The sequence below is a fragment of the Manacus candei genome, unplaced genomic scaffold (genome assembly GCF_025592945.1).
Source record: "Manacus candei isolate 608988 ecotype Guabito, Panama unplaced genomic scaffold, ASM2559294v1 h1tg000124l, whole genome shotgun sequence".
NCBI classification, from domain to species: domain Eukaryota; kingdom Metazoa; phylum Chordata; class Aves; order Passeriformes; family Pipridae; genus Manacus; species Manacus candei.
In genome coordinates, this window is record NW_026138172.1 from 300,029 (window position 1) to 314,384 (window position 14,356).

The 14,356-nt window shown below is 46.3% G+C and overlaps 1 long non-coding RNA gene across 1 annotated transcript; it reads left to right on the forward strand.

The window, feature by feature from the left end:
- The first annotated feature begins 5 nt into the window (after positions 1–5).
- On the forward strand, positions 6–8,379 carry LOC127462282 (uncharacterized). The gene is made up of 3 exons (XR_007900393.1): positions 6–123; positions 751–880; positions 8,162–8,379. It is a non-coding gene; the product is annotated as an uncharacterized LOC127462282 (long non-coding RNA).
- Positions 8,380–14,356: the final 5,977 nt, after the last annotated feature.

Below are 14,356 nucleotides of genomic sequence, written 5' to 3' on the forward strand. Positions count from 1 at the left end.
TTTCTGGCAGATTGACTGGAACAGACCAACCACAGAAGAACTCTTCAGGAAGGTGGATGGCACCTGGAATGTCTCACCCAGACCGCTGTCCTGGTGTGCAGGAAGAAGAAGGATACTAAAGAGGTGAGTATGAGATGATGGTCTCTTTTGCTAGACATCCTGATACCACTGGTGAAACAGGAAAGCTTTCCAATCACCTTTTCTTATATCCTAGGGTAGACACTGGATAAAAAGTTTTGTGTGGCTTTTCCCATGGAAAGGCATGCTTCCCCATATGGTGGCAAATGTGTGAACTTGTGGCCAGGCTCACCCTAGTTCTTCTCCTCCAGCCTTTGGTACACCTTTTTTTCAGTGGTGCTTTCAGTTGGGTTTAAACTGAAAGAGGGGAAATTTAGGTCAGATATACTGAATAAATTCTTTCCTGTGAGTGTGGTGAGGCCCTGGCACAGGTTGCCCAGAGAAGCTGTGGCTGCCCCATCCCTGGAAGTGTCCAAGGCCAGGTTGGATGAGGCTCTGAGCAACCTGGGATACTTACAGGTGTCCCTACTCATAGCAGAGGTGTTGGGATGAGATAATCTTTAAGGTCCTTTCCAACCCAAACCATTCTATGATTTTATCACTGGATCCATGATAAGGGAGACCAAGAACCAACATGTGTTCACTGAAATGGACAATGGACGAGAGGACTTGTTGGCAAACATGCTCCAAAAAAGCAATTTCTTTCTTCCTCTTATCTGTTTTTCTGCAAAGATCCTGCTCCTATGTCAGGAAGGTATTTTCTTTTATGTCCCTGACTTTCACGGGTCCAGAAGCAATTACTGATGGGAGCTGGCCAGATAGCGAGACTACACTGGAGCAGAACTGGGCAGAGTTTGAATAAGTGAGTATTGTGTGTTGGAAACTGCTGGAAACACCCACCTCCCCCTCCTTTGGGCTGAAACCCTTTGCCATGCTCAAACAGGGCTGTGGGAGCTACCCTTGCTGGTGGACACATCCTCCTGGAGCCTGAGGGTGGCTGGCAGCTCTGGCCAAGGCAGTGAGCGCCCTGCTGCCCTCACTCTGCACCTTCCCATTGCCTCCTCTTTTTTCCCCCTTGTTGTGATTTATTGGGTTGGGTTCTGTGGCTGCTTCGTGGCTGAGTGTAGGTAAGGTATGTAAATTACTTTTTAACAGCTCATATGCACCCACATATACTTAAAAGAAAAAAGAAAGGCAAAATAATACGGTCAGCACTGAATTATAAGAGACCAAGAATGCATCCAGAGCTGAAAGCCAGTGGCTGGATGGCCAAGTCCTGCATCCTGCCAAGGCTCTCTTCAGAATAAACTGAGTGGACAGCAAGTTTCATTGCTTCAAATTGGGATTTTAAAGGAGGGGACTGCCTCTGTGGCTGAAGTACTTACTTTGTGATCTGAACTTCCCCAAAACAAAGGTATTTAATTTTTATAGAAATTTCAAATCCAAAAGTACAGTGTTTCAACCTCTAGTGACATCTTACTGCTTGTCCTGATTTGGTCCATTTTAAATGGACCAGTTCAAATGGACCAGTTTAAATGGACAAGGACAAGGACCACAGCAGGAGCAATTATAGCTCCTGCTGTAATTAGCTGTGTAGCTTCTCCATTTCTCTTCTCAAAGCACCAGAAAGAACAGTTTTTAAGCATTGTCTGCACTTTATTGGCCTTACAGTGCTTGATATGAGGATACTTACTCTCCAATCTGCACTTGGACTTGTTTCAAGGACAGTCTGGACCACCCAATCTAGGCGCAGGTTTGGAGTAAAAATCTGGATTTTCACAACTTGACTCTGCAGGCGGAGTTTTCTTCTCCTTTCCCAGGGGAAAAAATTTCATTCTTCTGTGTCACCAAGTAATCTGCTCTGTTAAGCCAATACTGAGGTCTGTCTGAACTAAACCAGAATGTTACAGAAAGAGTCTGGTTATGCATGAGGTGGTGGGATCCGTCCTTTCATAATCACTGAGGTCACAGACATACTGTAGCAGGTTTCCCAGCATGAATACGTGCTAAGCAAAGTACTTCCATATCTCAGGCCTGCATAGCCTCAGATCTCCACACACGGAGCCCTCCTGCCATTTCCCATCTGTCAGTCCCAGTTCCAACACCTTTCCTGAGCCTGCTGGGGGGTGAGCCCTTGTGGAGTCACGGGCCTCCAATGACATGGCTTAAAAGCCTTGTTACAGGCAAGGACTTTGCGAGGACCTGCTTGGGACAGCTTGGTTGTCCCTTCCTTTTTCCTACTATGCACCCTTCACTCCCCCTTGCCCCATCCCAAATATCTTCTCCAAGACAGGAGAAGAGGCAAGGCTGCTGCTTGAGAGCCGTGGTGTCATTCACATCTTTGAGGTAACGGGGAGACCTCACTGCAGTTACAACTTCCTTGAGAGGGGCAAAGGAGGGGCAGGCACTGATCTCTTCTCTGTGGGGATCAGGGACAGGACCCCAGGGAATGGCCTGAAGTTGTGTCAGGGGAGGGTTAGGTTGGATCTCAGGAAAATGTTCTTCCCTCAGAGGGTGGTTGGGCACTGAACAGGCTCCCCAGGGCAGTGGACACAGCACCAAGGCTGACAGAGCTCCAGAAGCATTTGGACAACGCTCTCAGGCACATGGTGGGATTCCTGGGTATGGTCCTGTGCAGAGCCAGGAGCTGGACTGGGCTTGTGGGACCTTTCCAACTCAGCGTATTTTGTGATTCTGTAACTCTGAGGGACAGATCTATTAGAGCAAGTCCAAAGGAGGCCACCATGGTGATCAGAGGGATGGAGCAGCTCTGCTGTGAGGAAAGGCTGAGAGAGTTGGGATTGTTCAGCCTGGAGAAGAGAAGCTTTGGGGGGATCTAATTGTGCCTTTCCAGTGCCTGAAGGGAGCCCACAAGAAAGATGGAGAGAGACTATTTCCAAGGGCCTGGAGTGACAGGACAAGGGGCAATGGCTTCAAACTGACGAACAGCAGGTTTAGATTGGATATCAGGAAGAAATTCTTCCCTGGGAAGGTGGGGAGGTCCTAGCACAGGTTGCCCAGAGAAGCTGTGGCTGCCCCATCCCTAGAAGTGTTCAAGGCCAGGTTGGATGGGGCTTTGAGCAACCTGGGATAGTGGAAAGTGTCCCTGCCCATGGCAGGGGGTTGGAACAAGATGAGCTTTAAGGTCCCTTCCAACCCAGGCCATTCTGTGATTCTACGATATCTACATCCTTCTGGAAAGCTAATGGGGTTAAATTTACCCTTGTTCTCATAGCTTTACTTATGGACTTTTCCACACCTTGTGGCGCTTGATTGAGAATGAAAGTTCCATGTAGTTCAGAGTGCATCCTCCAACACGTCTGTGAAGGCCCCAGGGCTTTTGTATGGTCGCTGAGACATCACAAACAAACATGGTTGGTGTGCCCCGTCTTAGCACTCAGACTGTGAGCTGCACAAGGCCACCAATCTCCCCAAAGGTCTTCTGGTAAAGGAATGTAAAGTAAAAAGCAAACAAATATGGATAATCATGCTGCTGGCTAAGATGTGTTACCAAAAATTACTGATGACAAACCTCAGAATTGGGTGATTCATCCAGGCACCCAAGAAGCACTTACAAGAAACCACATGACTAATTATGCTGGAGGTCAGGGACAGTTCTGTGCAGTCGACACACGTAATTATACACTTTACAAAAACCAACCCTTGTCCTCAAGGTAAATAACGTGCTGTTATTGAGAGAAGGCTATGAACTGCCTGAAACTCCCCCCTCTTGGGCTCCTTCTCTTGGTCATGTATTCTCTGCACAGCACCTGGCACAACAGCTGCCCAGGCAACAAAAAAACCCAAATAGCGCAGACCAAAATGTGGCAGATCAGAATTGCCCCCTGCCAATGCCGATTTTTGTGTGGTGGCATTTCATGTGGGGGATTTCAACTGTGTTACACACACAAAGGCAAGACCTGACCCTGTCTTCCCAGATGAAATTTAGTGATACAGCCTGGATTAGTGGGGTGGAAATCCAAGCAAAGAGGCTGATGAGCCTCCACAGAGTTGTAAGTGATGGGAGGTGAAATGCTAGGACCCCATCCTTCCTGGTGAGGCAGTGCTTCTCTCAGCTAAAATTGGGCTTTGAAAGTGCTGAGATGTTCTCGCTTTAGTGGGGAATAAATCAGGTCTAAATTTGAATGTGTTTGATGACACTATAAGCTGTACAAAGCCATAAGCTAATTATTACAGGAAACTCCTCTTTTGGTTATTTCAGCAAAATTTCAGTGCCTCTGTACATTTGAAGAGCTGGAACAAAACAACTGGGTTTTGACTTTCACAATTTACCGAATGTGGCATTGATGGTGAACTGTATGGTGATGTCAGGACAGAGCTACATTTGTTTAAGGAACCTTCAGGCTCAAATTCCAGCTTTGTGAGTGCTCGGAGAGAGGAAATAGGGAAGTTCAGAGGAAAACAAATGTTTCCTGAACTTTGAGTTTCTTTGCTTTTATATACTACCAGATTTTTCTGTGATGTGACCAGCTGTCCTTTATAAACTTTGCTTTATCTCTGTGGCATTTTGTGTCTAGAAAATTATTAAACTGTCATATTTGAGGACTGGAAAGAACAAAGGGCCGACAGAGTTTCTTCTACCTGTCGAGTTACTCAGTTGCAGCTGAGTCCCTTTGCAGACATGCATTTCCACTGATGTACATATGCACCATGGTGCTCCTCGTGCTATGGGAGCTATAGATACAAAAAAAAGTATACATCTATATGTATAAAAAATATACCACCTGATGAGGAGGACTGTGGGGCTCAGCAAAGCTCCCTATTACTTATTAGCCAGCCAGTGGGTCTGGCCTGTCTGTCTCTGTCCTTGGCAATAAAACAAAGATGAAAGGTAGCCGCTGATGTGGAGGCAGACTTGAAAGTACAGTAGCTATCTCAGGCCCTCTCCTTATCAAAGGCTGGGACAGCAATAACTGTACTAGATGGAGCAACAAGGACGTGGAAGGCTGGGCTGTCAAACAGTTACACCTTGTGAGCAAACAGCAGTTTCACATCCCCGCGGGCACCCAAACACGGTTGGCAGCTGAAGGGAGGCTGCAGCAGATGGTGCCCAGCTGTAGTACCAGCCTCCTCCTCCTCCTCCTCCTCCATCACAGGCACCAGGGCAAGTGCCTCCCCAGCTGGGGAAACCTTGCTGGTAACTAGGTGGTGAAGGCTCCCAGGCAGAAGCCACCCCTCAGACCAGCAGAGGAAGCTCAGCTGTCACCGACCTGGCTCTGCCAGGCTGGGAAAGCACAGGCTTTCTCGGCTGAGAGTCCCACAGACCAGCCCCTACTCAGGCCAAAATCAAATGGCAGTGAGATCAACCTTCTTCACAGGTGTTAAAAGAGTCATCTCAAATGCTGATAGAAGGGTGGGACGTGGGAAGAGTTTTTAGGGGCAGTGGATCATCCTTTAAGAGGAGACCGCTAGAGTTTTAAACTTCAATCTTCCTCAAGCACCATGTTGAAGCCAGAAGAGTTCTAGCTGATCCTAGTGGAGAATTGCACTCAGCCTTGCTTTGAATCAATAACTTGAGCAAAAAAGATAATACCCCTCTCAAGAAAAAAACAAACAGAGATACTGAGTCAATCATGGCAGCTTTTGTTGGCTTCATAAAATGATTTTTTTTCAGCTCCCTAAATTTGTCCATTTGTGTCTCGAATGCACTAGGGCTTGGTGTACCTGACAAATTGTCTTACACAATACAGTCAACAAATGTGGCTTCTGATCATGCTCTCTATCATGAAATTACTAAGTGAAGGTCAGAAAGACAATTTTTTTTTAGTAGGTAAGCCAACCAAATATTTGGAGCTGGGAGTGCAGTGTCAGTGCTGGAGTTCCTCTCTACAGATCAGTTTTTCAGTTAGAGGAAGAAAGCAGAAAAGAGCCACAAAGGAGATGCAGAAGACACAACATACATAGCAGTGAATATTGAACTGGAAAGAGTGGCATAAAAATATGTTTGTCTTGGGTCACAAGGACTTCACCAGGAGATGACACAAGATCCAATACTGTCTTAAATACCAAATTCCATGGCAAACTTATTTTTTCACTACAGAATAATGGTGATGTGCTGGGTGAACCTATATAAGAAGGGCATGGAACTGTTGGAGCAAGTCCAGAGGAGCCCATGAAGTTGATAAGAGGACTGGAGCACCTCCCCTACGAAGTCAGGCTGAGAAAATTGGGAATGTTCAACCTGGAGAAGACGTGTTGTGTGGAGACCTCAGAGCACCTTCCAGTATCTGAAGGGGCTACAGGGAAGCCTGGGAGGAACTGTTCATCAGGAACTGTAGTGACAAGACAAGGGGGAATGGCTTCAAACTGAAAGAGTAGGTTTAGATTGGATATTATTATAATATTATAATTCTTCCCTGTGAGGGTGGTGAGGCCCTGGTACAGGTTGCCCAGAGAAGCTGTGGCTGCCCCATCCCTGGAAGTGTCCAAGGCCAGGTTGGATGGGGCTCTGAGCAACCTGGGATAGTGGAAGGTGTCCCTGCCCATGGATGGGGGATGGTACTGGAGGATCTTCAAGGTCCCTTCCCACCCAAATCATTCTGTGATTCTATGTTGAAAGTAGCTTGGTAAGTTTTAAGGAATTTTTAAAACATTAGTTGAACATAAAATTCCTGTTGAACAATGTTCCAGGTTTACTTCCAGTGAAGCTTGAGGTAGCAAAAACTGGGGGTAGCAGGTTGCAAAAAACCTCTCAGGAAAAAAAAAAAAGACTTCTAACACATTTTCTAAAAGTGCATCAGTCTTGCCCAGAACGCCGTCTGTGTCACACAGCTGATGTTCCTGGCAACCCCAAGGGCTGCTGGATCCAGGCTACACAGCGTTATGTAACATGGTTTGCTTCATTTCAACCCTGATAAGAAAATTCTTGGAAGTCGCTTGAAAAACAGTAACTATGGTGCTGATTTGTTTCATTTTGCTGCTACGAGGGAGGGTCCCGAAGGCAGCCAAGGTGATGGGAGAGGTGATGGGTAGTGAGGGTGCCTTCCCAGGTGTTTTCTAATTCCTAAGAATAAACTAAGTTTTGAAAACTTAAGCTTGGAGCATTTTTTTCCCCTCTTATACCTGTCATAGTGGTTCAGCATTAATATTAAACACCAGAGTTCCAAACCACACATTTAACCTGAAAAAATATCTGGGATGGCAGGGAAAGAGGAGGGACATGGGAAATGGGCCTGGAAATGGCATCTGAAGTAGCTGAGTCCTGTTCCCTGACACCACGTGAAAACACAGGGTGTAGGTTCTTCCAATTTTTTATTTTTAAATTGGGTAAAAAGTTTTCTCCTCCTGCTGCTCTCGGAAGCTCCTCCAAAACCTCCTTCCTCTGATGGTTTGAAACATTCTTCTGATTTCTTGCTTATAGTTCTCTAAGTGTAGCTTATATGTGCAAACATTGTCTTTAATCTAAATAGCTATTCTCTTTCACATATTTTCAGAAAGAAAAGTCATATACCTGCTGAGATTCTTTTTCCCTAGGCTAAAAAAGAGCTAAATAAGCCACTTCTGTTGTGTTTTTAATGTGAGATCATTTGTTCCATTTGTCTTAATTTCCTTTGATAGAGCTCAATCAGTTCAGCTTTTTGAAAGTTGTCACCTTATAATGGTTCCAACTCTTAGGACCTCATAGTTTTTGATAATTTTGACAATTTTCCCCCATCCTTTGCAGCAACTTCACATACACCTTCACTGAAATCCTTGTTGCAGCTCCTCCAGTCTGAGTTCATCAGTATTGGGCTTTAGTGACCTGAGCTGCCTGCAGCATGCAAGAGGACCTCTAATATGGAAAATATTACTATTTGCAACCAGTGACCTACCAGTTTAATATAAATATTCTCTAAAAGCACGGCTACAGACTTCACACTGAATTAGTGCATCATTTTGGAGCCAGCAAATGGAGAAGGGATATAAGTCTCCTCATCTCCCCATTACTTGTGGGTAAAATTAATACAGAGAGGCTTGACTGCATTTCCTGTGAATCAACAGCAAGTGCATCTGTATTTCCAGAAACAACTTTGCCCCTAGCGAACACCCTCATGGTGAAAACAAACTAAATGAAAATTGCCTCCAAGATCTAACCCTAATCCTAACCCTAACCCTAACCCTTTCTTTTCCCTGTCTTCAGCAGCAGAAAATCCCAGAGCCCCCTCACTGGAGTGACAGGAGCTGCTGGTTGAAACTGAGAGTGGGGCCCAGCCACCAGTCCGTCGTCGTGACTTAGATGGATAATTAGTCAGGTAACAATTCCACTGTTGAAAAGTCTGTGAGGCTGGGATCAAACCAACTCAGCGCTGCAGGCAACTGTCATGAGATAAAAAGATAAGATGAATGAATGTGTATTGCACTTGGAATGCACAGAGCCCGATACAGATGTAAAATATTATTACTAAATGCACCGGTGCTCTGTTGTAAGGAGATTTCCTGCAAAAGCAACTGAATGGATAAACTCCAGAGACCCCGACAGCCATGAAAATAAATCATGTGAGTAAAGCAGTACCTGTTCCTGGGCTGCACCCTGCTCTCCTGTAACAATGTCCCCTGGGCAAGGTTTATACCTGTGTGCCGTGGCCATAGCAACACCGCTGATGACAAATACAAGAGCTCGCTTGTGCCAGGGCGGTGAAGCCCACAGGGGCAGGTCTCTAGGTTTCCATTGCAGCAAGGAACTGCTGCTACTGGGGATGTGATCTTTCTGGCAGTGGTGCCAGAAAGCTTGGAGGCTGCCCAGTGAAGAGCTTCGGTGCAGTGAGTGAGGTAAGAGAGATGCCAGACCCATCAGAAATCTTAATATTCAACTTCGCAGCAGAGGGAAGTGCACATTTGTCCATCGAAATATTTCAGAGTCCTCTGGCAGCTAATTTTTTGCATGATGCCCTCCTGCCCCTCAGACTGCTGCTTTGCTCTGGTTGTCAATGTGAGGCAGGTGCTGGAGCAGATCCATGGCTGCAGAGAGCTAACCTGCTCCAAGGCTGAACGCCCATCCGTGGGCAGCTAATGCACTCGCAGCGTGTTACGCCCCGAGCTTTGCTGACTGAGTCGCTGGATGTATAAACTTTCCCATGATCATCTTGACAGTTTTTCTCATCCCCTCAAGCACAAAGCTTGTAAGTGGGAACAGAGCCACTAAGACAAATTTCTGTGGGCAGAAAGCAACAGATACACTCGAGTGACTTATTTGCATTTAGTACTGTGGTTGTGTGTTCTGACAGAGCCACCACAGGTTCTCTCCCAGAGTGCAGAGTTTAGCTGATGATTCAGACGTGTAACAGCAGAAGCAAAAGGATTACTCGTGGCTGATGCCGGGATCAATCACATATCGAAAGCACAATTCAGGATTCAGCTTTGCTAAGTAGCACATCCAGAGGAGGGACACCAAGATGATCAGAGGGATAGAGGAAAGGCTGAGAGAATTGGGATTGTCCAGCCTGGAGAAGAGAAGGCTTTGGGGGGACCTAATTGTGGCCTTCCAGGACCTGAAGGGAGCCTATGAAGAAGATGAGGAGAAACTATTTCCAGGGGCCTGGAGTGACAGGACAAGGGGCAATGGCTTCAAACTGACAGCAAGTAGGTTTAGATTGGATATTGGGAAGAAATTCTTCCCTGGGAGGGTGGGGAGGCCCTGGCAGGGATTGCCCAGAGAAGCTGTGGCTGCCCCATCCCTGGAAGTGTTGAAGGCCAGGTTGGATGGGGCTCTGAGCAACCTGGGCTAGTGGAAGGTGTCCCCCCCATGGCAGGAGATTGGAACAAGATGATATTTAAGGTCCCTTCCAACTCAAACCATTCTGTGATTCTGTGATTCTGTGATTCTTGTACATTGTGCTTTTACCACTCACTTTCTTTCACATCATGATCCTCTGCTACAAGAAGTTCTCACCAGAACATCTGACACCTCTTGCCTCTCTTTCCAGATGCAGAGAGAAGGAGAAAGGTTGGCTGCAGCTGCCATAAAGTCACCGGTGTGACTTTAGTACCAGGCAGGCCCCTTTGTAACCCTTTGACACACCACATTGCTGCAGTGCTGCAAAGAGCCCCTCTGCAAATGAGTACCAGGCTAATTGAGAACACAGGCCTAAAAATAGACGTGTCTGGGAAGTGATGATTTTCCCACAGAAACATCAGGTTTTCATAAAAAACTCCGAAAAAATGGGAGTTTTAAGCATAATGCAGAAAGGTTTTTGGTTACCAAGCTTAGATTTTATGTTCTTCTTTTTGACCAACACTGAAGATTTTTGTTGAAAACTATTTTTAACAAAAAACATTGGTTTTCCAAAGAAAACCACAGCTACTGACAAAATAATTTAAAAAAAAAAATCATTAAAATGTTAGGCTCAGCTTACACTTTTTTTTCCCCCTGCTAATCTGCTTTCCTGCTTTTTCTATTTTCTGCCCTCTCCTTCTCATGTACAGCCCATTTGGTGGTACTTCCACAGTAACAAGTCCTACTAAGTGAAACTAGCACATCTTCCTCAGTTCTTCCCTCACTGTTTTTTCTCTTTGTTCATATTTTTTTACTCTTCTTTTTCTTCCATTTACCTTTATGAATAGTTATCTTTCCTTTACCTTTTCCTTACCATATTCCTCCGCTCCTTTTTTTGTCCAGCAGTTATATGCCTCTAATAATCTTTGTTCCTTCCTGGTTTCATCTTTTATTCTTTCTGGCACCTTTAATACCCTTGCTTTCATTTCCTTGTCTTCCCCCTAGATATTAATGCCTATTGCCAGTCTTTCCCATCTGTATCTTTGGATAACACATATTCCATAGGGATTTTAAAAGGTTAAGTAATTTTTAATCATAACACTACAAAAGCACAAAAAGTAAATATTATCGTGTCCATTTTATGTGTGGAAAAACTACAGGTAGGAATATTGATTACTTTGGCCAAAGTCAAGAAGCAATTCTCCATTAAATCTGATGTCTCCTTCATCCATCCCATCCTGTGGTCAGTCTGCTGGACTCTTACTCTTTCTTCTGCCATGGTCCTTCTACTGCTGTGACACTGTATTTCAAATCTTCCTGGAAGCACTTAGACACTGGACTTCTGCAAGCTTCAACTCTACTTTATTCTTCATCTTCCATCACTTAAAACTTGCCCTATAAACTTTCTCATATCTGGATCACCAGGCAACAGCAGCAGAAGCAGCTTTCCTGAGGAAGGCTGGGCATGAAAGCATCTGAGGTCATTCCTTGTGACCATACTATGAGAAGTACAGAAAAAACAGTGAAGATCTGGGAATCTTCATTCCACAGAATCCCAGAATCCCAGAATGGATAATGTTGGAAGGGACCACAGTGGGGCATCTGGTCCCACCTCCCTGCTCCAGCAGGGTCATCCCAGAGCACATGGCACAGGATTGTGTCCAGACAGCTCTGGAATATCCCCAGTAAGGGAGACTCCACACCCTCTCTGGGCAATCTGTTCAGTGCTCGGTCACTGCACAGCAAAGAAGTTCTTCCTCATGTCCAGCTGGAACTTCCTGGGCATCAGTTCCTGCCCGTGGCCTCTTGTGCCATTGCTGGGCACCCCCGAGCAGAGCCTGGTCCATCCTCTGTCCCCTCCCTGCAGACACTGACACACATGGATGAGGTCCCCTCTCAGTGTCTCCTCTGGAGGCTGAACAGCCCCAGCTCCCTCAGCCTTTCCTCCCCAGGGAGATGCTCCAGTCTCTGAATCATCTCTGCAGCCTCTGCTGGACCCACTCCAGGAGCTCCATGTCCCTCCTGTCCTGAGGAGCCCAGGACTGGACACAGCACTCCAGATGTGCCTCACCAGGGCTGAGAAGAGGGGCAGGATCACCCCCTTGTCCTGCTGGCAGTGCTCTTTCCAATGCCCCCAGGATCCCATTGGCCTTCCTGCCCCCAGGACACACTGCTGGCTCATGGACAGATTGTTGTCCACCAGGACCCCCAGGTCCTTCCCCGCAGAGCTGCTTCCCAGAAGGTCATCCCCAGCCTGTGCTGGTGCCTGGGGTTATTCCTCCCCAGGTGCAAACCCTGCATTTGCCTTTGTTGAATTTTAGACACATCCCTCCTTGGAGGCATGGAAGGATACAGGTTCAAGTGTGCAGGACATCATACCTGCAGAAAACTTCACATTGGCAGGATGAGCTGGCCTGCTGGGAGAACAAATGATCTCTCCCTGAGAGGAGAAATAAAGAATGGGGTTAACAGACACACAGCATTTTCATCTGGGTTGCTTAGACTGAGTTTCCTTTTCGCTAACCTTGGTGTTTTTCACATGAGTTTGGGTTTCAAAATGAAAGCTTGCACAATGATAACAGGCCTGTGAGAAGAGAGCAGGAACTTGCCCCTGCTTCAGGCTGGGAAGGGTTAGTACTTCAAGGCTTCAAATTACTTACATGTGCATGATGTGTGTCAGTGGGGGATTTTTTTAATCATAAAACGAAAGAATGTATCTGGGTCCAGTCTGTTGGGCGTGCAAGTACACCATATCTAGGAAGTTGTTTCTGCAGATGAGAGAAATCTGATAAAACTTGGAATGCGTTTCCAAGCAAAGTTTCCTAACTTTGAGGGGCCACTGATACTCTATTTTGTGTTAGGGCCATGTGTTAATTATAGATCTTCTATTTCTAGTGCAAGCTCTCTTTTTACCACCCCAAATGACTTCAGTATAGTTTCAGGGGACAGAGACAGGCTAAGCACAGTTCAGATCAAACACAGCATGGGGTTTGTGCTTTTCCTCGTCTTTTCTGGGAGGCTCAGACATTTCCAGAGGAGGTGGGTGAGAGACAGCTGCATTCCTCAGGCAATTCAGTCTTCCCTCTGCATGGCATGAGCTTGGGCTGAGCAATCTCCAACACGAGCCTCACGCAGGCCATGTTTGTGGAGGTGAACATCTACAGTGTGCTGTGTCTCCTTGAGGTGAGTGTGGTGTTCATCCCATAAATCACACAGCAGAGACCTCATAAACATCACTCTTGTGTGGGTTACCTGTTGGCTCTGACAAGGCTTTCTGTGCCACCCACCCTTTCCAGGGCTGTAGTCCTGTCAGCTCTTGTCTCCTCCACGTGTTTGGGCTTGAGTGGATCACCAGCAGGGCTGGAGGAAGTGGGGCTGGTGACTCAGTGGGCAGCATTCTTCCCTCTGAGTCAGGACTGACTCAAGCACCCATATGTGGTGCTGAGGGGCCTGTTCTGCTAAAGCTGCTGAGTTTTGGACACAACTGAGAAACCAAACTCCCCACCACTTATGGCTTTTGAAACGTCTGTGGTCCTTCCTCAGCAGCAGTGGCATTTACCCAGTATCTTGATCACATTCCACCATGGAAAAAGCATTTCACTCACTTCCAGTTCCCTCTGTTGCTTCAGTGAAACAGTTTATTCTTCATTAACGCAGCATGATGCATTAGTATCTCATATAAATATGTATACAGTATTTCATGTTGTCTTTTGGCTTTAATATTGGCCAAAATGGCTTGCACACACATTACAAAACTCTTTTTTTATATGCCATTTTTCATACATATTGAGGGATAGCCTAGTCATCCTGCTCATACATGCACAGTGCTTCCACAAATGTTAACCAGAAATCTGCACAGGTAAAAAGAACATCACACTCCTCAAAGCCCAGTTTATCCCAGGGACAATAATATCAAGGGAAAGCTCTTGATTTCGTCACGCAAAATCCTTTTGCCACATAAATTCATGGTGAAGTGCAAGTATTAGTGTCAGGGAGGCAACAGCCTTCACTACACATGGCTTCTCCTGAGGCAGTGTGTCTGGTCTGAATAAGTCCAAATTCCTCTCTGTGTCCTGTTGCCATTATTATCCACAGCAAAAGTGATTTTTGAAGACAACCACCTCTGAAAATTCTGTGCTTGAGCTCACCTATAATCATAGAATATCCTGAGTTGGAAGGGACTCACAAGGATCATCAAATCTAACTCCTGCCCCTGCCAAAGACAGCCCCAAAAATCCCACCATGTTCCTGAGAGTGTTGCTCAAATACTCTTTGAGCTCTGTCAGCCTTGGTGCTGTGACCACTGCCCTGGGGAGCCTGTTCAGTGCCCAACCACCCTCTGGGGGAAGAACCTTTTCCTAATATTCTACCTAATCCTCCCCTTACACAGCTTCATGCCCTTCCTTTGGGTCCTGTCCCTGGTCCCCACAGAGCAGAGATCAGTGCCTGCCCCTCCTTCGCCCCTCATGAGGAAGATGCAGACCCTGATGAGGTCTCCCCTCAGCCTCCTCTTCTCCAGCCTGAAAAACCCAAGTGCCCTCAGCTGCTTCTCATATGACTTCCCCTGAAGGCCCTTCACCATCTTGGTAGCCTCCTTTGGATGCTCTTTAAGAGCTTTAGATCCTT